The sequence below is a fragment of the Phoenix dactylifera genome, chromosome 15, assembly GCF_009389715.1.
Source record: "Phoenix dactylifera cultivar Barhee BC4 chromosome 15, palm_55x_up_171113_PBpolish2nd_filt_p, whole genome shotgun sequence".
Taxonomy (NCBI): Eukaryota; Viridiplantae; Streptophyta; class Magnoliopsida; order Arecales; family Arecaceae; genus Phoenix; species Phoenix dactylifera.
The window spans coordinates 4,363,700-4,387,044 of NC_052406.1; the positions used below are offsets into that span (position 1 = coordinate 4,363,700).

General features: G+C 35.8%; 2 long non-coding RNA genes across 51 annotated transcripts in view; one reads left to right on the plus strand and one right to left on the minus strand.

The window, feature by feature from the left end:
- LOC103704283 overlaps positions 1–23,345 on the minus strand; it is a 32,762-nt gene that overhangs the window by 490 nt on the left and 8,927 nt on the right. For 4 of the 50 annotated variants that reach the window (XR_005515081.1, XR_005515091.1, XR_005515075.1 and 1 more), the window contains 11 exons: positions 23,276–23,311; positions 21,840–23,149; positions 21,713–21,748; positions 20,277–21,586; positions 20,150–20,185; positions 18,716–20,023; positions 18,589–18,624; positions 17,155–18,462; positions 17,028–17,063; positions 14,970–16,901; positions 31–3,104 (listed from right to left, as the gene is read on the minus strand). This is a non-coding gene — a long non-coding RNA (uncharacterized LOC103704283). Of the gene's footprint in view, positions 1–30; positions 3,105–14,969; positions 16,902–17,027; positions 17,064–17,154; positions 18,463–18,588; positions 18,625–18,715; positions 20,024–20,149; positions 20,186–20,276; positions 21,587–21,712; positions 21,749–21,839; positions 23,150–23,275; positions 23,312–23,345 lie in introns of those variants that run through there. The other 46 variants (XR_005515104.1, XR_005515095.1, XR_005515093.1 and 43 more) reach the window with 46 other exon arrangements.
- On the plus strand, positions 7,395–15,969 carry LOC120113260. Its single transcript, XR_005515113.1, has 2 exons — positions 7,395–10,772; positions 14,707–15,969. It is a non-coding gene; the product is annotated as an uncharacterized LOC120113260 (long non-coding RNA).

A 23,345-nucleotide genomic window follows, 5' to 3' on the forward strand; every position in this document is an offset into this window, starting at 1 on the left:
TGATTAACATCCATTCTGTGACAACCAAGATTAAGGGGGAAAAAGATTATCAATACAATCAATAATACCACCAAAGGTGAGCAACTGCCTCTATACAAATTCTCTCTCCCAAACAATGGCAATCTATCACCTTAATTCCGATGACATTTTAGTTTCAAATCTGATCCTAAATGACAATTGAGACGATAAAAGTCAGCAAATGGAGACAACCAAACGTATGGAAAACAAGAGATAAAAATAACCTCAGATCCCCAACGAAAAAGTGCCTCCAAGAAACGTGCCTGCAACAGTGCAATAATAATACAGAAAGCAACGAGCATCCATCCTAAACAAAATGTTCATACAAAAAATGCTGATTTACACAATTAGAATTGCTATCAAATGCAGAAAAACCATAACTCAAACAACAAGGCCTTTACAGAATTCATGGGACCATGCCTTAACGAATATCCCAACCAATGTAGCCCAAGTAACTGCAACAAGAAGTAATAATTGACATCTACCTCATCAAGAGTACGAATAAAATGACACTTCATATATCAGAATCACTATCAAAGGCTTTACAAACCCCCTCTATACAAATCATCTCTTTCGAACAACGATAATCCTGGTCTTTAATTCCGATCACTGATTAACAACCGGGCCAAAGGTATATGGAGCCAACAGGCAATATTTAGAAGTGTTGAGTGAAAATAGAACTAAGTTGGAAAGAGCCCCTTGAATTAAAGATCATACCCTCCAAATGTCATCAACACATCGTGCGAGACCTGACTGACACAAAAACCAGCCGACAGGAAAGGATCACCAAAACAATGACAGCATTCCGCCAACCAAATCTACCAAAAGTTTTTTTCCCTAAAAAATAAAAAAGCTAGACCACCATTCAACACAACACACAACTAATGCAACCATCTGAAAAACTGCAACAGCAATAGAAATGACAATTAGCATCAACCACGACAAGTGAAAACTATGAAGAAAAAAAGAAATCGAGAAAGCAAGAATCAGCAAATGGTGATAGAGACCACCGAGGCCAATTAGCATCCCCTTGAGCCAAATTAAAAAGAACATTTCAGGACCCCCTTGAGCAAGAACTTTATCCAATAAAAACTTCATCAAAGCTGCAACAACAACAAGGTGTTGATCAACATTTATCCATGGTAGAACATCCATGAGAGAAAGGAAGGTTAGTCAATGCAAACCTAATTCATTATTCCGTGCAAAATGCACCCTTCAAAAAGACTACACCATCCAGAAATGTGATGATATACATATATCCTGATTAACAAGGATCAAAAAAAATACCTGCTAATATAATCATTAATACTATATACAAAACATCTCTCCCAAATATTTGACAACCTAGTGCCGTACGTCCACTGACAAGCGAGATTTCAAGTCTAGGACAACTGAGAAGACAAAAGTCAGCAAGAAGTTAACAACAGTGCATATAAAAAACGAGTTGAAGAGAGAGTTGAAACCTCCTCTATGCAAGTACTCTCCCAAGCATTGAAACCTATGGCCTTTAACTCTTGTCGTCGTCTGGCCTTCAATTCCATCCACTGAATAGAAAACAGGCCATCAAGAATGCAATGGTCAACAAGGGTGAAACATACTTCCAAGAAAAAATGACTTCAAAAAAAATGAAGGTAAAAAAGAATGTTTCAAACCTCGTGACAGAGTCATCTCAACCAAAACATCTTCCAAGACTAAAATAGTAGTAGAATAGACACTGGTTACTAAACAGAATATATTCGAGAAAGCAGACCAGCAGGTATAACCTAAAATGCAACCAAGTTAGACATAACCGAAAAATGAGTAATAACTGGCATATACCTCATCAAGAGCATAGAAACTTCATACATCAAAATCACTATCGAAAATGTAAACCACCTCTATATAAATTCGCTTTCGAAGATCAATAATCCGTGGTCTTTAGTTCAATCACTGACTAACAAAAAACCATGGGAACAAGAATTATTTAGAAGTGTTGAGTTAAAACAGTATTAAGATAGAACCTGAATTAAAAGTGCCTCAAATGAAACCTCTCGCAAGCCTGCAAAAATAACAAGAGAATGATCAACAAAATCCTCAATAAAACAACAAGAAGACAAAAGTAATGTTAATTGAAAAAGCCAAATCACTCGCAAAGGTGAAAAACCCCCTCATTAAAATTGTATCCACCAAATATCATCAACCCATTGCGACCAGACTGAAACACAAACAAGGTGACAGGAAAAGGATCACCAAGATGATGACATAATTCATTCAAACACAGTTACTAGAAGTTTTGTTTTTTAAAAGAAAAAAGCTAGAAGACCATTCAACATGCTACTCGCGATGAAGTGTCTCCACTAATGCAAGCCTTCTAAAAGCTGCAACAGCAATGGAATTACAATTAGCATCTACCATCACAAGTGAAAACAAGGAAGAAATAAAGGAATTGAGAAAAATGTGAGAAACACCCTCCATACAACTCATATCTGTAATATTCTTTCCAGAATGACAACACATCCTAAATATGATCACAGCTTGGTATTTAAGTCTGATTTCTGGTTAAGTACAAGCAATTAGAATGACAAAGTATTTTAAAAGAAAAGAGTTTAAGAGCCAAATTAAAAAGAACATTTCAGGACCCCCTTGAGCAAGAACTTTATCCAATAAAAACTTCATCAAAGCTGCAACAATAACAAGGTGTTGATCAACATTTACCCATGGTAGAACATCCATGAGAGAAAGGAAGGTTAGTCAATGCAAACCTAAATCATTATCGCATGCAAAATGCACCCTTCAAAAAGATTACACCATCCAGAAATGTGATGATATACATATATCCTGATTAACAAGGATCAAAAAAAATACCTGCTAATATAATCATTAATGCTATATACAAAACATCTCTCCCAAATATTGACAACCTAGTGCCGTACATCCACTGACAAGTGAGATTTCAAGTCTAGGACAATTGAGAAGACAAAAGTCAGCAAGAAGTTAACAACAGTGCATATAAAAAACAAGTTGAAGAGAGAAAGTTGAAACCTCCTCTATGCAAGTACTCTCCCAAGCATTGAAACCTATGGCCTTAACTCCTGTCATCGTCTGGCCTTCAATTCCATCCAGAATAGAAAACAGGCCATCAAGAATGCAATGGTCAACAAGGGTGAAACATACTTCCAAGAAAAAATGACTTAAAAAAAATGAAGGTAAAAAAGAATGTTTCAAACCTCGCGACAGAGTCATCTCAACCAAAACATCTTCCAAGACTAAAATAGTAGTAGAATAGACACTGGTTACTAAACAGAACATATTCGAGAAAGCAGACCAACAGGTATAACCTAAAATGCTACCAAGTCAGACATATCCCCTTCGCAAATATCATATCCTCCGACTCCAAACATCATCAACCTATTAACAGATTATATGACAAAACATTTATAAAAAGAGCAAGTTGTTAATTAAAAAGGAGAGAAAATATCTAAACCCCCTTCACCAAAAGATCCCTCTGCTACTGCAAGCCCACGAGAAACTGTAACAGCAGGAGTGATGATTAACATCTCTCGTGACTAGCAAGGGTCGGGGGAATAAGATTATCAATACAATCAATAATACCGCCGAAGGTGAGAAGCCCCTTCTAGTAACCATTGACATCTACCTCATCAAGAGCATGAACAAAATGACACTTCAAACATCAGGATCACTATCAAAGGCGTAAAACCCCCTCTGTACAAAATCATCTCTTTCGAGCATCGATAATTCATGGTCTTTAATTCCAATCCCTGAATAACGGGCATGGAAGACAAAGATATATGCAGGTATTTTTTAAAATTGTGGAGTTAAAATAGAATAAAGTTAGATAAAACTCCTCGAATTAAAAGTGCCTCAAACAGAACCTCCCACAATACTGGAAAAAAAAAAAAAACAGATCAATGCAATCCTCAATATAACGTCTACAGGGAATGCCTAATGCTAATTGACAAAATCTAAATCGCTATCGAGTATGAAAAACCCCCATCCATCATCATGTCCTACCAAACGTCAGCAACCCATGATAACAAGTTTGATCACTAATGAACAAGCAGGCCAGGGAAAATATCTGTAGATCAGAAATCAACATTAACAAAACCTACAAATTACACAAAAAAATTGAAGAAGGAATATGTCCAGTAATACAATCTCTTGGAAAGAGAGCAACAGGACAAGTAACAACTACAATTAAAAAAACTAATTAGCAATAAGTATAAATCTAACCACTATCAATGGCACAATCCTCCATATCATTGATTTGGCAAATAATAACCCCTTGGTGAATCATCCATTACAGGAACCATTCTAAACAAGATGAAAGTGAAACATATGAGCCAACCGCTAAATAATGAAACCTAAATGCAAAAAAGAATGAAAGAATAAAGCAATACCAATATGAACCAAGTCTGGCAAAGTACTGTATACGGGGGCATCACTAAATCTCTAAACAAGATGGAAGTGAAACATATGAGCCAATTGCTAAATAACGAAACCTACAATTAAATAAGCATGACAGAATAAAGCAATTCAAATACGAACCATCTTGCAAAGTACTCTATACAGGGGCATCACTAAACAAGAAGAATCTCTCATAACCTGATTGAACAACCTTAAACTAAACAAAATATATATAAATAACAAAAATAAATAGGTACACAAATATATAAATGAATGAATGAAAAAATATCCAAGAGGTGTAAAAAAGGGTTGCATTCAAACTCTAATTGCTTGCTTGAGGTGCAGCAGAAGATGAAGACATACACATTAAACTGGGGAATGCTTTAAGAAGTGGGAAACAGTATATAGCAACCAACAACCTCACAAAAGTGCAGCCACTTATGCCAAAGTACACAATCTTCAGCAGCAGACCACCATATAATAGAAGCAACTGCCGAAAAAGGATGCAAATGTCGCCGGTAAACAAGTTCTGAAAACTCCAGACAACAAAGAATAGAAGGAAATATAATACGATACTCATCACCCATACCGCAAAAGCCTGTGGTAAAATTAAGGTTAACTCCTCATAAACGCAATCCCTCATGCAACAACAACAAATCACAAAATACCGAAGAGATGAGACAGCTGAAGGACACATCTTCTTTGCAAAATAGGAACGCATATACACTGGTGTTTGCTCAGTGCCTTTCCAAGTCTTGTTTCCGAGCTATGATCTGTTGAGTCGGCTTGCCACAAACTAGATTGGCCAAATCACACTACATGAACAAAAATTAAGATACATATCACAATCAAGTGGAGAAGCACCCTCATGAGAAATCAATCTTAACTCCAGCCTCTGCAGTACCCGGTACTCTCATCAACTGAAAATCGAAAACCATGGTCAAACATATCAAAACCTGAACCACTTTCAGGCTGCTTAATGATACCACTATGATGCCTTCCCAACCATATATGATAATATCAAAAGAAAGGATTCATGCACCAACCGAACACAAGGAATCCATAGAGCCAGGGAAGAAAGAAGCAGTCTATTAATTATATGATCAGCAATGCTTAACCAAAAGAAATATCACGCCAACTGTTAAGAACACTAATTTGATCAAAGAGCACAACAGATTTGCCAATCAACCCAAAACCACACCTGCAATCCTCAATTAACCGAACCAAGAACTACAAATCCTTAGAAGAAGAACAATTAATTCCAAAATCTGAAAAGCAAGAGTTGAATACCTCACAACGTGTATCAACCAAATCCAGCAAATAAACCACCAAAGATAGAACAGAAACCCTCGAAAGAAGAACAAATGATTCCAAATCCAAACAGCACAGGACAATTTCATCAAGAAATGCAAGCAAGGGACCAACCTCACAGCCGAAAATCAAATGGAACCCTCGAAGAAGAACCAATAAGTCCAGATTTTGTAAAATGCAGGATGGATTCATCCAGAAACAATAATCAGTCAAAATCAACTGCTCCAGCCTAGGATGAAAGAAATCCAACGAATCAGCCACCAAAGGCCGGAACGGAAGCCCACGAAGAAGAACCAATAATTCCAGATTCTGTAAAATGTAGGATGGATTCATGAAGAAACCTAATCATTCCAAATCAACTGCAACAGGCAAAAACAAACAAAATCCAATGAATCAACTACAATAGGTCCAATGGAAACCCTTGAAGAAGAGCAAATAATTGACGAATTCGTCAAGAATTCGAGATCACTCCCCATCAAATGCATCGACCGACGAAAATTCAAAATCCTATGAATTAACCACGAAACAGAAAGAAACCCTTAAGTTTCACCACCAGTGCAAGAATAGCAAAAGCTGTAACAGCAGGAGTGATGATTAACATACATTCTGACAAGCAAGGCTACAGGGGGAAAAGATTATCAATACAATTAATAATACCACCAAAGGTGAGCAACTGCCTCTATACAAATCATCTCACCCAAACATTGACAATCAAGCACCTTAATTCCGATGACATTTTAGTTTCAAATCTGATCCTAAATGACATACAATTGAGAAGATAAAAGTCGGCAAATGGAGACAACCATACATATGGAAAACAAGAGATAAATTAACCTCAGATCCCCCACGAAATAGTGCCTCCAAGAAACTTGCCTGCAACAGAGCAATAATAATACAGAAAGCAACGAACATCCATCCTAAACAAAATGCTCATAAAAAAAATGATGATTTACACAATTAGAATCGCTATCAAATGCAGAAAAACCGTAACTCAAAGAACAAGTCCTTTAAAAAATTGATGGTACCTTGCCCTAAGGCTTATCCCAACCTATGTAGCCCCTGAGCACCTGCAGCAACAAGTAATAATTGACGTCTACCTCATCAAGAGTACGAATAAAATGGCACTTCATATATCAGAATCACTATCAAAGGCTTTACAAACCCCATCTATACAAATCATTTCTTTCGAACAATGATAATCCATGGTCTTTAATTCTGATCACTGATTAACAACCGAGCCAAAGGTATATGGAGACAACAGGCATTATTTAGAAGTGTTGAGTTAAAATAGAACTAAGTTGGAAAGAACCCCTTGAATTAAAGATTATACCCTCCAAATGTCATCAACACATTGTGCCAGACCTGACTGACACGAAAACCAGGCGACAGGAAAGGATCACCAAAACAATGACAGCATTCCTCAAACCAAATCTACCAAAAGTTTCTTCCCTAAAAAATAAAAAAGCTAGACCACCATTCAACACAACACACAACTAATGCAACCATCTGAAAAACTGCAACAGCAGTAGAACTGACAAATAGCATCTACCATGACAAGTGAAAACAAAGAAGAAAAAATGAAATCGAGAAAGCAGGAATCAGCAAATGGTGACAGAGACCACCAAGGCCACATTGGGGGGGGGGGGGGGGGGGGGGGGGGGTTCAACTTTAGTTTTACATCAATTTGACATTTTGAATTCTAAAAGCTAAATCCCCTCGGGGGAAGTTTTATAGTTGACAAGAAAAAAGATGAAAATGGAAAAATAGAAACAATATCAATTTTTAAAATTCAGTGGTCATGATTAGTGGTCATGATTAACAGCAGATAATCTGACAGAACAAAGATCCATGGAGTTAGCAAGTTATTATAAATAAAAAGAAAACAAAACCCTCATCAGCCCACCAATGCAAGTCCCAGCAGAACTGTAAGGATAACCATAATTATTACCATCATGTATCCTCATTAACAAGACTCTGAGCAGGGAATGGGAACCAACAAAATATAAGTCAATCACTATCAATGGTGAGAAACCACCAATATACAAATAATCTTTCCGAAACATTGACACGTCCTTAATCTGATCACATCTTGGTACTTACATCTGATGTTCTGGTCAACAAACAAACAATTAGAAAGCCAGCAAAAGGATTCAACAGTATTTAAAAATAACGAGTTTAAAAGAACCAAATTGAAAAGAACATTCCGGAGCCCCCACGAGCAAAAACTTTATCCAACAAAAACCTCGTCAAAGCTGCAACAGTAACACGGTGTTAATCAACATTTATCCATGAGAGAACCTCCAAGAGAGAAATCACAATCAAGTAAAATACTCCCCGTTCAAAAAAGATTAAGCCATCTGGATGGGTGATGATAAACATATATCCTGATCAATAAGAATCAGGAAAAAAAATGACTATTAAAATGATCGATAATACTATATACCAAACATTTCTCCCAAACTATTGACAACTTACCACCATAAGTCCCACGACAACTTAGATTTCAAGTACGATCAAAACAGGCGGACAATTGAGAAGACAATAGTCAGCAAAAGGTGGCAACAGGACATATAAAAAACGAGTTACAAGAAAAGCACAGTTGAAACCTCCTCTATGCAAGCATCGACAACCTATGGCCTTTAGTGCAGACTCGTTTGGCCTTCAACACTAACCACTGAATAAAAGATAGACCATCAAGAATTCAGAGCTCAACAACTGGTAAAACAGTACTTCAAAAAAAGTAACTTAAAACAAAACATAGTTAAAAAGGATGGTTCAAACCCCTTAACAAAAGGCATCTACACCAATACATCTTGCAAGACTGAAATAGTCAAAGAACTGACACTGGTCACCAGATAGAATATATACAAGAAAAGGACTTAACTTGGATAACCTAAAACTGTTACCAGGTTAGACATACTCCCATAATAAATATAATATCAACCATAATCCGAAAATCAAAAACCTACATGTCAGGACAGATTAACAAACTATATGACAAGACAACATTTATAAGGGCAGCAAGTTGCTAATTTAAAAAGCGGAAAAGAAAATAAAAAACAAGACCATCTTCACCAGAAGATCCTCCACCAGTTCAAGCCCATGAAAAGCTGTAACAGCAGGACTACAATAACGATGCGAGAGGTAACAAACTTTTTTCCTAAACAAGATATTCATAAAAAAGTGCTCATTGACACAATTACAATCCCTATCAAATGCCAAAAAAAGAGAAAAGCAGAAAAAAAAAACCATCATTTCAAAGAACATGTCTTCTACTCAACTGATGGCACCCCATATTAAAAAGTCATGAATATGTATTTGAAGAACATAAAATAACTTCATTTCGTGCACCCAAACACATTTTAGGTGAAAATAATGACAAGTAAACCCCATGAAAGACACCAATGGTAACATGAGTAACAATAAACGCTATTCACTAATACAAAATCATGTCTAACGGAAAAATAGGTGATAGTTGATACACCATCAAGAGCTACTGATTGAGATATTCCATCCACCTAAGATTATCAACCCATGATGGCAAATATGATCGCTGGTCATGATACACAGCAGATCATCTGACAGCACAAAGATTCACAAAATTAGCAAGTTTATTTTAAATAAAATGAAAAGAAAAAAATCTTATCACATTCCATAAATGCAAGTACAAGCAGAACTCTAAAGATAACCGTAGTAACTACTATCATCTGTCCTAAACAGTAAAACTATGAGAGGGGGGTGGGGGGAACAACAAATACAAGTGCAAATCATTACCTGTGAGAAACCACCACTATACAAATAATCTTTCTGGAACATCCACACGTCCTATATCTGATCACAGCTTGGTCAGTAAGTCTGTATTCTAGTTAACAAACAATCAATTAGAACGACAAAGGTCAACAAAAAGCCACAACAGCACATGAATAGAGTTAAAAACCCTCTTGAGCAAAAACTCCATCCAACAAAAACCATGTCCAAAGCTGCAACAGTAACAATGTGTTAACCAACATTTATCTGTAAAAGAACATCCACGAGAGAAAAAGACATGCTTGTCTATAAAATCTAACCCACTATTTGGTCCAAAGCATCCCCCATTCAAAAAGATAACGCCAAGGATCAGAAAAAATGCCTATTAATACAATCGATGATGCTACATATAAATCGCCTCACCCAAATATTGACAACGGAGTTCATGAGTCCAAGGACTACTTAGATTCAAGACCGATCACAAACAAGCAGACAATTGAGAAGACAAAAGTTAGCAGAAGGTGGCAACAGCACATATATGCAAAATGAGTTAAAAAGAACAAAGTTGAAACCACCTCTATGCAAATACCCCCCCAAGCATGCATCGGCACCGATGGCCTTAAGCTCAAACCAGGTAAGCAAATGAAAAAAACACCACCAAGAACACAAAGGCCAATACGCAGTGAAACAGTACTCCCAAAAAAATGACTTGAAACAGAATGAAGTAAAAGGAATGTCTCAACCACCTTAACAAAAAGCATATCCACCAAAACATCTTGCAAGACTGGAATATAACAAAACTGAAACCAATCACCAAACAGAACATACACAAGAAAAAGAAGATTAAATGGTATAACCTAAAATGATACCAAGTTAGACATAACCCCTTCATTAATATCATATCGTCAAACTCCAAAGTTCACCAAACAATTGAGCCAGGACAGATCGCGGATTAACAGGCCATATGACAAGGCAACATTTATAAGCGCAACCCACTGAAAAGGAACGCAAAAAAATATCAGAACCTCATACACCAGAAGATTCCCCCACCAATGCAAGCCCATGAAAAGCTGTAACAGCAGGAGTCATGATTAAAGCTAGGGGGTAAGACTATTAATACAATTAATAATACTACCAAGGGTGAGCCAATCCCTCTAAAAGTCGTCTCTCACAAACATTAACAATCTAACGCCTTCATTCTCATGACATCTTAGTTTCTGATCACAAAAAGCCAGACAATGAGAAGACAACAGTCAGCAAATGGTGACAACCACATGTACAGAAAGCAAGAGGTAAAAAGAACATTAGGTCCCCCTACTAATGCAATGTCACCAATGAAATCCTAATAAATATGATGCAAAACGACCTACTAATGCAATCTATTATGATTTTAGAGATCAGCAAGTTTTTACAATAATAACTTATAGTTTAAATGTTGCTGATTTTTACTTCGGTTATTCGGAATTAAGGATTAAGATTATTCAATTTAAGAAATTAGATTGCAATCAAGTAGTACAGTTGTTCTGATCCTAAAGTAAATTAGGCCCTGTTTGGGGGAGCTGTTGGCAGTAGAGCTGTTGAAAGTAGAGCTGTTGGAAGTAGAGCTGTCTGAAGTAGAGCTGTTATAAAAAGATGTTTGCTGTTTGGTAACTACATTCGTAAAGTGCTGTTACTTTGTTTTGTGTTTGGTAAACAAACTGAGAAAGTACTTTTATATGATAAAATTACCATAAAAGACATTGCATAGTATTATACAACACAACATAATAAAACATAACATAAATTAATACATAAATATACGATATAGTATAATATTATTGTAATATAAAATAATATTATGTTAATATAGCATAATAGTAATATAATTATTAGAGTAAATTAATATTTGATAATATAACATAATATTAAATTATTTAACATAACATATTAATGTATTATGATATAATGTAATATATATTATATTTATAATATAATACAATAATAAAAGTATAAAATATTATAATTATTAGTATAAATTAATTTCTCATAATATAACATAATATTAAATTATTTAAAATAACATATTAATGTATTATAATGTAATGTAATATAATACAATATTTATAGTATAATACAATAATAAAGGTATAAAATATTATAATTAATATTATAAATTAATTTTTCATAATATAACATAATATTAAATTATTTAAAATAACATATTAATGTATTATAATGTAACGTAATATAATACAATATTTATAGTATAATACAATAATAAAGGTATAAAATATTATAATTATTAGTATAAATTAATTTTTCATAATATAACATAATATTAAATTATTTAACATACCATATTAATGTATTATGATATAATATAATATGATATTATATTTATGGTATAATACAAAAATAAAGGTATAAAATATTATAATTATTAGTATAAATTAATTTTTCATAATATAACATAATATTAAATTATTTAACATAACATATTAATGTATTATGATATAATATAATATGATATTATATTTATAGTTTAATACAAAAATAAAGGTATAAAATATTATAACTAATATTATAAATTAATTTTTCATAATATACCATAATATTAAATTATTTAAAATAACATATTAATGTATTATAATGTAATGTAATATAATACAATATTTATAGTATAATACAATAATAAAGGTATAAAATATTATAATTATTAGTATAAATTAATTTTCCATAATATAACATAATATTAAATTATTTAACATAACATATTAATGTATTATGATATAATATAATATGATATTATATTTATAGTATAATACAAAAATAAAGGTATAAAATATTATAATTATTAGTATAAATTAATTTTTCATAATATAATATAATATTAAATTATTTAACATAACATATTAATGTATTATGATATAATATAATATGATATTATATTTATAGTATAATACAAAAATAAAGATATAAAATATTATAATTATTAATATAAAATAATTTTCCATAATAATTTTTCATAATTTTTCATAAAATAATTTTCCGCGGTCCAGGGGCTCTTCTTCATGGTCCACGCTCGAGGAGGACCTCAGCGTGGGCCGCGAGGTTGATGATAAAAAAAAACAATAAATTGATTTTGGAAGGTATAGAAAAGGATTAAATTTTTTTTTTCTAAAATGTGGTTCAAGAGATGCATACAAAAATTGAAAAGAAAAATACCTTTTCTTACGGAAGGGAGTCTGACGGCTTGGGTTCTTGGCTCCAGCAGATTTTTAGGTTTATACAGGGATAAACTATGTAATTATGTTATTTTAATATGGGCATTTTTGTCAAAAATATAGCTTTCCGAAAAAGCTGAAACAGCTTCCTCTCAAAAGCTCCAAATTGGAGCTTCCTCCCAAAAGCTGTTTTCAGCTTCCCGCAAAAGCTGAAACAGCTTTTTGAAAAATTTACCAAACATAGTTTTTCATCTAAAAGTACTTTTGGAGGGCCAGAAAGTGCTTTCTGGCCCTCCAAAAGCTCCCCCAAACAGGGCCTTAGTCGTTGAACGTTGAGAAATGTTCTGTTGCTAGGGTGTGCTACTTTAATAACAAAGATTTAATGGGTAATAGGACGGGTTCGGAAGTGAGAGGTTCAATATTCTGAATTTTGACAGCAATGTAAGTTTTCAAAATGTGGCTATCATGCAAGAGAACTAGAACATAATTAAATGAGTAAGCCAAAGAAAAGTGGAAACCTATCACCTGTCGTGAAAGAGACGACCAAGGTTGTTCGCTCATGGCTTCTCAAGCAACAGAGACGACGAGAGACGCAGCGCAAGGACTCAGTAGAGCTGATGGCTGAAGCTGGACTGTTGCAAGGCCGAAATGAATGCCAAGGGGATGCTGCTGTGGGCCTATGGTTGCAGTTGGGCCCGTGTAATGAAGAGGAGAGCCTGTGGATTGGACTTTGAAACAGTGGGCGGGCCTGATGAGTCTGCCGGGCCGCAGGTGGGTTGCTGCAGTTGGGCCTGTTGGATTTGGACCGCAGAGTAGAGAGGGTGGGGGGGTTTCTGTGGTGTCGGGTTTGGCCCTGTTGGCCCGAGGAGTTAGATGAGTGGGGGAAAGTGGGTTGTGTGCAGAAGAGGGGGAATCGAGTGAGACTTCGGCCGAAAGAAGGGGATCGGAGATAAAGGAGATGGGAGGGGTTTGGGGATGGCAAAGGGGAATTGGATGGAGGGGGGTCGGGTGCGGCGGAAGGGCGGCCGTGGACGAGTTGTGGATGCGGCCGGAAGGGGAGGTGAGGCGGCAGAGCTCGGCCTTGATGACGATGCGACGACGCGTGCGCAGGCGGCGCGGATCGGCGGGGAGGGCATCGTCGGGGCTCTATGGCGGTCGGCTTCGATTGTCTGCAGTCGACCGCGAGGAGGCGGCATCCGAAGGAGATGTCGCGCGGCGGTGCAGCTAGGCGGAGACGCGGCGAGGGGCGGCCGATTGGGAAAGATGAACAAGCAAGGGGTTTTTTTTTCTTTTTTTCTCTTTTCTTTTTTGCACGCACGTGCAGTTGTGTAAAGCTTTTTTCTTTTTTTTTAACTTTTTTTTTGAACCGTTACGGGTTCGGGCTATCGGGTTCGGATTTTCGGGCGCAACCAGCTCCGATACCCATTACCATCAGCACGTGTAGTTCACGTGCCCGTTTTTTTTTTCGGACCCGAGTTATCGGGTTGTGGGTGACGAGTTTAGCGCTTACTCGTTACTCTTGACTTCTTCAACCTCCCGACAGTTCGGGAGGGCAGGCCGTTCCTCACGGCGGCGGCTGTGGGGGAGGGCTGCGGCGGCGCCACAGTCGACGGGGTGGTGACGGAGGGGCGTCTGGCCACGGTCTCCCGGCGGCATCGATCACTTCCGGCGACCGGTCACAGAGAGATCGGTGGCAGATGCGGGGAAGTCGGGGCACAGCGGTACTTCTATGGGACGCGACGATCTCCGGCAGTGAACCTCGTACACCAGAAGATTCCCCCACCAATGCAAGCCCATGAAAAGCTGTAACAACAGGAGTCATGATTAAAGCTAGGGGGAAGACTATTAATACAATTAATAATCGTACCATATGTGAGCCAATCCCTCTAAAAGTCGTCTCTCACAAACATTAACAATCTAACACCTTCATCCCCTAACATCTTAGTTTCTGATAACAAAAAGGCAGACAATGAGAATACAACAGTCAGCAAATGGTGACAACCACATGTACAGAAAGCAAGAGGTAAAAATAACATTAGGTCCCCTTGAAAAGTGCCTCCAACAAACCTTGCTGCAAGATTACAATAATAATACGGTGGTAACAAACAATTATCATACGCAAAATGTTCGTTAAAGAATGCTCATTTACACAATTAGAGTAACTATTAAGTGCAAAAACACCATCATCTCAAAGAAAGTATTTTACACAACTGATGGTAATCCATCCTTTGTCTCAACCAATATAGCCCTTGAATAACCGAAAAATGAGTAATAACGGGCATATACCTCATCAAGAGCATAGAAACTTCATACATCAAAATCACTATCGAAGATGTAAAACCACCTCTATATAAATTCGCTTTCGAAGATCAATAATCCGTGGTCTTTAGTTCAATCACTGACTAATAAAAAACCACGAGAACAAGAATTATTAAGAAGTGTCGAGTTAAAACAGTATTAAGATAGAACCTGAATTAAAAGTGCCTCAAATGAATCTTCTCGCAAGCCTGCGAAAATAACATGAGAATGATCAACAAAATCCTCAATAAAACAACAAGAAGGCAAAAGTAATGCTAATTGAAAAAGCCAAATCACTCGCAAAGGTGAAAAACCCCCTCATTAAAATTGTATCCACCAAATATCATCAGCCCATTGCGCGAGACCAGACTGAAACACAAACAAGGTGACAGGAAAAGGATCAGACGACATAATTCATTCAAACACAGTTACTAGAAGTTTTTTTTTTAGAAGAAAAAAGCTAGAACACCATTCAACACGCTACTCGCGATGAAGTGTCTCCACTAATGCAAGCCTTCTAAAAACTGCAACAGGAATGGAATTACAATTAGCATCTACCATCACAAGTGAAAACAAGGAAAAAATAAAGGAATTGAGAAAAAAGTGAGAAACACCCTCCATGCAACTCATATCTGTAATATTCTTCCCAGAATGACAACACATCCTAAATCTGATCACAGCTTGGTATTTAAGTCTGATTTCTGGTTAAGTACAAGCAATTAGAATGACAGTATTTTAAAAGAAAAGAGTTTAAGAGCCAAATTAAAAAGAACATTTCAGGACCCCCTTGAGCAAGAACTTTATCCAATAAAAACTTCATCAAAGCTGCAACAATAACAAGGTGTTGATCAACATTTACCCATGGTAGAACATCCATGAGAGAAAGGAAGGTTAGTCAATGCAAACCTAAATAATTATCGCGTGCAAAATGCACCCTTCAAAAAGATTACACCATCCAGAAATGTGATGATATACATATATCCTGATTAACAAGGATCAAAAAAAATACCTGCTAATATAATCATTAATACTATATACAAAACATCTCTCCCAAATACTGACAACCTAGTGCCGTACGTCCACTGACAAGTGAGATTTCAAGTCTAGGACAATTGAGAAGACAAAAGTCAGCAAGTAGTAAACAACAGTGCATATAAAAAATGAGTTGAAGAGAGAAAGTTGAAACCTCCTCTATGCAAGTACTCACCCAAGCATTGAAACCTATGGCCTTAACTCCTGTCATCGTCTGGCCTTCAATTCCATCCACTGAATAGAAAACAGGCCATCAAGAATGCAATGGTCAACAAGGGTGAAACATACTTCCAAGAAAAAATGACTTAAAAAAAATGAAGGTAAAAAAGAATGTTTCAAACCACGTGACAGAGTCATCTCAACCAAAACATCTTCCAAGACTAAAATAGTAGTAGAACAGACACTAGTTACTAAACAGAATATATTCGAGAAAGCAGACCAACAGGTATAACCTAAAATGCTACCAAGTTAGACATAACCGAAAAATGAGTAATAACTGGCATATACCTCATCAAGAGCATAGAAACTTCATACATCAAAATCACTATCGAAGATGTAAAACCACCTCTATATAAATTCGCTTTCGAAGATCAATAATCCGTGGTCTTTAGTTCAATCACTGACTAATAAAAAACCACGAGAACAAGAATTATTTAGAAGTGTCGAGTTAAAACAGTATTACGATAGAACCTGAATTAAAAGTGCCTCAAATGAATCTTCTCGCAAGCCTGCGAAAATAACATGAGAATGATCAACAAAATCCTCAATAAAACAACAAGAAGGCAAAAGTAATGCTAATTGAAAAAGCCAAATCACTCGCGAAGGTGAAAAAACCCCTCATTAAAATCATATCCACCAAATATCATCAACCCATTGCGCGAGACCAGACTGAAACACAAACAAGGTGACAAGAAAAGGATCACCAGGATGATGACATAATTCATTCAAACACAGTTACTAGAAATTTTTTTTTTAGAAGAAAAAAGCTAGAACACCATTCAACATGCTACTCACGATGTAGTGTCTCCACTAATGCAAGCCTTTTAAAAACTGCAACAGCAAAAAAATTACAATTAGGTTCTACCATCACTAGTGAAAACAAGGAAGAAAAAAGGGAATTGAGAAAAATGTGAGAAACAACCTCCATACAACTCATATCTGTAATATTCTTTCCAGAATGACAACACATCCTAAATCTGATCACAGCTTGGTATGCAAGTCTGATTTCTGGTTAAGAACAAGAAAGTAGAACGACAGAGTATTTTAAAAGGAAAGAGTTTATAAGAGCCAAATTAAAAAGAACATTTCAGAACCCCCATGAGCAAGAACTTTATCCAATAAAAACTTCATCAAAGCTGCAACAATAACAAGGTGTTGATCAACATTTACCCATGGTAGAACATCCATGAGAGAAAGGAAGGTTAGTCAATGCAAACCTAAATCATTATCGCATGCAAAATGCACCCTTCAAAAAGATTACACCATCCAGAAATGTGATGATATACATATATCCTGATTAACAAGGATCAAAAAAAATACCTGCTAATATAATCATTAATACTATATACAAAACATCTCTCCCAAATATTGACAACTTAGTGCCGTACGTCCACTGACAAGTGAGATTTCAAGTCTAGGACAATTGAGAAGACAAAAGTCAGCAAGAAGTTAACAACAGTGCATATAAAAAACGAGTTGAAGAGAGAGAGTTGAAACCTCCTCTATGCAAGTACTCTCCCAAGCATTGAACCTTTTGGCCTTAACTCCTGTCATCGTCTGGCCTTCAATTCCATCCACTGAATAGAAAACAGGCCATCAAGAATGCAATGGTCAACAAGGGTGAAACATACTTCCAAGAAAAAGTGACTTAAAAAAAAATGAAGGTAAAAAAGAATGTTTCAAACCTCGTGACAGAGTTATCTCAACCAAAACATCTTCCAAGACTAAAATAGTAGTAGAATAGACAATGGTTACTAAACAGAATATATTCGAGAAAGCAGACCAACAAGTATAACCTAAAATGCAACCAAGTTAGACATAACCGAAAAATGAGTAATAACTGGCATATACCTCATCAAGAGCATAGAAACTTCAAACATCAAAATCACTATCGAAGATGTAAAACCACCTCTATATAAATTCGCTTCCGAAGATCAATAAGCCATAGTCATTAGTTCAACCACTGACTAACAAAAAACCATGGGAACAAGAATTACTTAGAAGTGTTGAGTTAAAACGGTATTAAGATAGAACCTGAATTAAAAGCCTCAAATGAAACCTCTCGCAAGACTGCAAAAATAACAAGAAAAAGATCAACATAATCCTCAATAAAACAACAAGAAGGCAAAAGTAATTCTAATTGAAAAAGCCAAATCACTCGCGAAGGTGAAAAAACCCCTCATTAAAATCATATCCACCAAATATCATCAACCCATTGCGCGAGACCAGACTGAAACACAAACAAGGTGACAAGAAAAGGATCACCAGGATGATGACATAATTCATTCAAACACAGTTACTAGAAATCTTTTTTTTAGAAGAAAAAAGCTAGAACACCATTCAACATGCTACTCACGATGTAGTGTCTCCACTAATGCAAGCCTTTTAAAAACTGCAACAGCAAAAAAATTACAATTAGGTTCTACCATCACTAGTGAAAACAAGGAAGAAAAAAGGGAATTGAGAAAAATGTGAGAAACAACCTCCATACAACTCATATCTGTAATATTCTTTCCAGAATGACAACACATCCTAAATCTGATCACAGCTTGGTATGCAAGTCTGATTTCTGGTTAAGAACAAGAAAGTAGAACGACAGAGTATTTTAAAAGGAAAGAGTTTATAAGAGCCAAATTAAAAAGAACATTTCAGAACCCCCATGAGCAAGAACTTTATCCAATAAAAACTTCATCAAAGCTGCAACAATAACAAGGTGTTGATCAACATTTACCCATGGTAGAACATCCATGAGAGAAAGGAAGGTTAGTCAATGCAAACCTAAATCATTATCGCATGCAAAATGCACCCTTCAAAAAGATTACACCATCCAGAAATGTGATGATATACATATATCCTGATTAACAAGGATCAAAAAAAATACCTGCTAATATAATCATTAATACTATATACAAAACATCTCTCCCAAATATTGACAACTTAGTGCCGTACGTCCACTGACAAGTGAGATTTCAAGTCTAGGACAATTGAGAAGACAAAAGTCAGCAAGAAGTTAACAACAGTGCATATAAAAAACGAGTTGAAGAGAGAGAGTTGAAACCTCCTCTATGCAAGTACTCTCCCAAGCATTGAACCTTTTGGCCTTAACTCCTGTCATCGTCTGGCCTTCAATTCCATCCACTGAATAGAAAACAGGCCATCAAGAATGCAATGGTCAACAAGGGTGAAACATACTTCCAAGAAAAAGTGACTTAAAAAAAAATGAAGGTAAAAAAGAATGTTTCAAACCTCGTGACAGAGTTATCTCAACCAAAACATCTTCCAAGACTAAAATAGTAGTAGAATAGACAATGGTTACTAAACAGAATATATTCGAGAAAGCAGACCAACAAGTATAACCTAAAATGCAACCAAGTTAGACATAACCGAAAAATGAGTAATAACTGGCATATACCTCATCAAGAGCATAGAAACTTCAAACATCAAAATCACTATCGAAGATGTAAAACCACCTCTATATAAATTCGCTTCCGAAGATCAATAATCCATAGTCATTAGTTCAACCACTGACTAACAAAAAACCATGGGAACAAGAATTACTTAGAAGTGTTGAGTTAAAACGGTATTAAGATAGAACCTGAATTAAAAGCCTCAAATGAAACCTCTCGCAAGACTGCAAAAATAACAAGAAAAAGATCAACATAATCCTCAATAAAACAACAAGAAGGCAAAAGTAATTCTAATTGAAAAAGCCAAATCACTCGCGAAGGTGAAAAAACCCCTCATTAAAATCATATCCACCAAATATCATCAACCCATTGCGCGAGACCAGACTGAAACACAAACAAGGTGACAAGAAAAGGATCACCAGGATGATGACATAATTCATTCAAACACAGTTACTAGAAATCTTTTTTTTAGAAGAAAAAAGCTAGAACACCATTCAACATGCTACTCACGATGTAGTGTCTCCACTAATGCAAGCCTTTTAAAAACTGCAACAGCAAAAAAATTACAATTAGGTTCTACCATCACTAGTGAAAACAAGGAAGAAAAAAGGGAATTGAGAAAAATGTGAGAAACAACCTCCATACAACTCATATCTGTAATATTCTTTCCAGAATGACAACACATCCTAAATCTGATCACAGCTTGGTATGCAAGTCTGATTTCTGGTTAAGAACAAGAAAGTAGAACGACAGAGTATTTTAAAAGGAAAGAGTTTATAAGAGCCAAATTAAAAAGAACATTTCAGAACCCCCATGAGCAAGAACTTTATCCAATAAAAACTTCATCAAAGCTGCAACAATAACAAGGTGTTGATCAACATTTACCCATGGTAGAACATCCATGAGAGAAAGGAAGGTTAGTCAATGCAAACCTAAATCATTATCGCATGCAAAATGCACCCTTCAAAAAGATTACACCATCCAGAAATGTGATGATATACATATATCCTGATTAACAAGGATCAAAAAAAATACCTGCTAATATAATCATTAATACTATATACAAAACATCTCTCCCAAATATTGACAACTTAGTGCCGTACGTCCACTGACAAGTGAGATTTCAAGTCTAGGACAATTGAGAAGACAAAAGTCAGCAAGAAGTTAACAACAGTGCATATAAAAAACGAGTTGAAGAGAGAGAGTTGAAACCTCCTCTATGCAAGTACTCTCCCAAGCATTGAACCTTTTGGCCTTAACTCCTGTCATCGTCTGGCCTTCAATTCCATCCACTGAATAGAAAACAGGCCATCAAGAATGCAATGGTCAACAAGGGTGAAACATACTTCCAAGAAAAAGTGACTTAAAAAAAAATGAAGGTAAAAAAGAATGTTTCAAACCTCGTGACAGAGTTATCTCAACCAAAACATCTTCCAAGACTAAAATAGTAGTAGAATAGACATTGGTTACTAAACAGAATATATTCGAGAAAGCAGACCAACAGGTATAACCTAAAATGCAACCAAGTTAGACATAACCGAAAAATGAGTAATAACTGGCATATACCTCATCAAGAGCATAGAAACTTCATACATCAAAATCACTATCGAAGATGTAAAACCACCTCTATATAAATTCGCTTCCGAAGATCAATAATCCATAGTCATTAGTTCAACCACTGACTAACAAAAAACCATGGGAACAAGAATTACTTAGAAGTGTTGAGTTAAAACGGTATTAAGATAGAACCTGAATTAAAAGTGCCTCAAATGAAACCTCTCGCAAGACTGCAAAAATAACAAGAAAAAGATCAACATAATCCTCAATAAAACAACAAGAAGGCAAAAGTAATTCTAATTGAAAAAGCCAAATCACTCCCGAAGGTGAAAAAACCCCTCATTAAAATCATATCCACCAAATATCATCAACCCATTGCGCGAGACCAGACTGAAACACAAACAAGGTGACAAGAAAAGGATCACCAGGATGATGACATAATTCATTCAAACACAGTTACTAGAAATTTTTTTTTTAGAAGAAAAAAGCTAGAACACCATTCAACATGCTACTCACGATGTAGTGTCTCCACTAATGCAAGCCTTTTAAAAACTGCAACAGCAAAAAAATTACAATTAGTTTCTACCATCACTAGTGAAAACAAGGAAGAAAAAAGGGAATTGAGAAAAATGTGAGAAACAACCTCCATACAACTCATATCTGTAATATTCTTTCCAGAATGACAACACATCCTAAATCTGATCACAGCTTGGTATGTAAGTCTGATTTCTGGTTAAGAACAAGAAAGTAGAACGACAGAGTATTTTAAAAGGAAAGAGTTTATAAGAGCCAAATTGAAAAGAAAAATTTCAGAACCCCCATGAGCAAGAACTTTATCCAATAAAAACTTCATCAAAGCTGCAACAATAACAAGGTGTTGATCAACATTTACCCATGGTAGAACATCCATGAGAGAAAGGAAGGTTAGTCAATGCAAACCTAAATCATTATCGCATGCAAAATGCACCCTTCAAAAAGATTACACCATCCAGAAATGTGATGATATACATATATCCTGATTAACAAGGATCAAAAAAAATACCTGCTAATATAATCATTAATACTATATACAAAACATCTCTCCCAAATATTGACAACTTAGTGCCGTACGTCCACTGACAAGTGAGATTTCAAGCCTAGGACAATTGAGAAGACAAAAGTCAGCAAGAAGTTAACAACAGTGCATATAAAAAACGAGTTGAAGAGAGAGAGTTGAAACCTCCTCTATGCAAGTACTCTCCCAAGCATTGAACCTTTTGGCCTTAACTCCTGTCATCATCTGGCCTTCAATTCCATCCACCGAATAGAAAACAGGCCATCAAGAATGCAATGGTCAACAAGGGTGAAACATACTTCCAAGAAAAAGTGACTTAAAAAAAATGAAGGTAAAAAAGAATGTTTCAAACCTCGTGACAGAGTTATCTCAACCAAAACATCTTCCAAGACTAAAATACTAGTAGAATAGACAATGGTTACTAAACAGAATATATTCGAGAAAGCAGACCAACAGGTATAACCTAAAATGCAACCAAGTTAGACATAACCGAAAAATGAGTAATAACTGGCATATACCTCATCAAGAGCATAGAAACTTCATACATCAAAATCACTATCGAAGATGTAAAACCACCTCTATATAAATTCGCTTCCGAAGATCAATAATCCATAGTCATTAGTTCAACCACTGACTAACAAAAAACCATGGGAACAAGAATTACTTAGAAGTGTTGAGTTAAAACGGTATTAAGATAGAACCTGAATTAAAAGTGCCTCAAATGAAACCTCTCGCAAGACTGCAAAAATAACAAGAAAAAGATCAACATAATCCTCAATAAAACAACAAGAAGGCAAAAGTAATTCTAATTGAAAAAGCCAAATCACTCGCGAAGGTGAAAAAACCCCTCATTAAAATCATATCCACCAAATATCATCAACCCATTGCGCGAGACCAGACTGAAACACAAACAAGGTGACAAGAAAAGGATCACCAGGATGATGACATAATTCATTCAAACACAGTTACTAGAAATTTTTTTTTAAGAAGAAAAAAGCTAGAACACCATTCAACATGCTACTCACGATGTAGTGTCTCCACTAATGCAAGCCTTTTAAAAACTGCAACAGCAAAAAAATTACAATTAGTTTCTAC